Genomic DNA, 2,471 nt, shown 5'->3' with positions numbered 1-2,471 from the left:
TTCATAAAATATACCTGAATACTAATAAAAGACAATTCAAAACAGAATAATTGTAGAAAATAAAACCCAAGTCAGTTTCTTCAGTTAACTGAAACTTAACCTCTAATGATTTATTTTAGTATTGGCATATCATGATGAGTCATCAGATTCCAGATATTTATTTATTTGCAGTTCCATCTAAGTGAACCTTATTTTGGATCAGATATTCTCAAGTTTACTTCAGTTCTTTTCTATTATTTCTAATAATTTTCAGAACTCAGAAAAGGAGATATTTTATTTACACTAGGCCCAGGTCTTTTTAGCAATATTTCCTTCACAGTTGTTGGTAATAATGTATTATAAAAGTCAATAATTATGTTAGAACATAATACTGTCAACAGATAATACAAAAATAAAATTATTTTATCTCACATATAATTTTAAAATTCTATACCTTAGCTAAGGTCTAGACAGAATGCATCCTTAGGGAGGCTGACAACCTTTATCTATATATCTTCACTTTAGAAAACTTTTAATTCTATTTTCATTTCAAAGAGAAAACTTGTCCTAATTATAATGAGAAAGTATGCTTTTGTGGTTTCAAGAATTACCAATATGTCAACTTCTGGATATAGGCTAAGTATATAAAACTAATACATTTTGTTAATATTTTACACTGAAATATATTTGGTTTTAAAATTTCTAAAAATGTTTATTTCAAAACTATCCTTCTATTTATCTTTTAGGAGAGATGCATATATAAAGAGAAAAGTTGATATAGTCAATTCATAATTATGTCATTCTTACATGATTTTATATAACTTACTATATTAAAAAAATTACAGTTGATTTATAACTGCCACATTTACAAAGGAAGTTGTGGGGAAAAGCAGATTTTTGGTGTTGTATTTAGACTCAGTATTTATGTATTTAATTCACTGTGACATATGAAAATTGTTTTCAAAATTAGGAAAATGCAATTATTAATATGGTTTCATTAAATTAAACTTGTATTTTATAAAATATTCCTGATATACACTTAAAAACAACTGAATTGATAAGACTATTTGCTCAGAAAGTGAAGACTTTCCTTTCACATTAAAATGATACTTGTTTTACACTTTGGAAAAGACTACTAATGGTACCAGCTTATTGCATTTTTATGCCTCTTTATCTCAATGTAAGTAATCCGGTGGAGCTTTAAGTTCTGTTTTTCCTCTTATCTTCAAATCGACTCTTCAGCATATAAACCTGAATAGCTGATACCAACACCATGACCACTAAATTAACCATAGACCAGAAATTGACTCTATCAAAATTGCTTTCTTGTATGTTTGGATCACAAGCTTCAAATGCTTTAAGCAGAGTTTGTATATGACCACTTTTGCTTAGTCTGGACTTGATGCTGTTGATGGATTCCAGAATGTCTTCCAGTTTCATTTCCAACATATCTGTGCCAGTAATATATTTCTTCCAGTCTTCTTGTTCTTGTGCCTGTTCTCCCATATTATCCAGGATTAATTCAAAGAAAATTACTTTCTCAGAAATAGTGCTGAATGTATTGTCAAAACAGAACATGTAGTCACCAACTTCAGTCTCAACCGTGTGAACTCCATCTGATTTTCTTTGTTCAAAAACTAAGGTTTTGCCTTCTGGAGAGGCAAGATGGAAATCAATATCTAATCCAGCTCCACCTAAAATTGGTACTCGATCTCCAGCGAGGCCTTCAGGGGCATGGGCTGGTAGAAACACTTCTTCTGGCCGGCCAGAAGGGTGAAGGTGAAGTCGCTGTCTAATGAGGGCCTGAAGCCCGCTGCCCCGGGCAGCAGCACTGGGAGCAGAGAAGCCAGGAGAAGCACAGAGAAGGGCAGCCAGATATTGTCTCCCATCCCTGCTGGGGCAAGCTTGAGCTGAAAGTGGTGTGGGAGGTGTGGATACTGGCGCCTTGGCTTCATTTTTCCTCCCTGGACTCAGCGTGGCAGGGAGATCCTGAGCACGAAAAAAGTTAAGGTAGCGGCCAGGGCGGCGGCAAAAGCTCTAAAGGAAGCATTGTCCTCCAAAGGGTAGAGGCTGAGGGCGGGGCTAGCAGTTCCTTTCCGCACCCCCTCAGTCTAAGCTTCCTCACGCCCAGTGTCAGTGCCGTCAGCCTCACACCCAAACTTCCGCAGGTTCCCATGGCTTCTCCCACACCAATGGGCATCGTGGCTGCAATTGCAGGAAATCAAAATCCTTCCTTGATAAACAAAAGATAAAAGAATTTACAAATAGAAAGACTGCACTACATAATGTTCTCAACAAAATATTCCATGAGGAGGAAATAAAAAACAACAATGTAGGTCAGCAAATGGAGGAACTACCTTAGAGAAAAATCACTGAAAGGAGAAACCAAACCAACTTAAAAACCAAAAATAAGCCCAAATGACTGGAATTACAAATCATATCTCAATAATAACCCTGAACATTAATGGCCTAAACTCATCAATCAAAAGACA

The 2,471-nt window shown here is 35.6% G+C and overlaps 1 pseudogene across 1 annotated transcript; it reads right to left on the bottom strand.

Moving 5' to 3' along the window:
* Nucleotides 1-1,102: 1,102 nt before the first annotated feature.
* LOC306652082 (transmembrane emp24 domain-containing protein 5-like) lies at nucleotides 1,103-2,135 on the bottom strand (annotated as a pseudogene). Its single transcript has one exon. The product of its transcript is annotated as a transmembrane emp24 domain-containing protein 5-like (transcript).
* Between the last annotated feature and the right edge of the window lie 336 nt (nucleotides 2,136-2,471).

This window comes from Sciurus vulgaris (assembly GCF_902686455.1).
Source record: "Sciurus vulgaris genome assembly, contig: HiC_scaffold_632_arrow_ctg1, whole genome shotgun sequence".
Classification (NCBI taxonomy): domain Eukaryota; kingdom Metazoa; phylum Chordata; class Mammalia; order Rodentia; family Sciuridae; genus Sciurus; species Sciurus vulgaris.
This window is presented reverse-complemented; position numbering and strand designations above follow the sequence as displayed.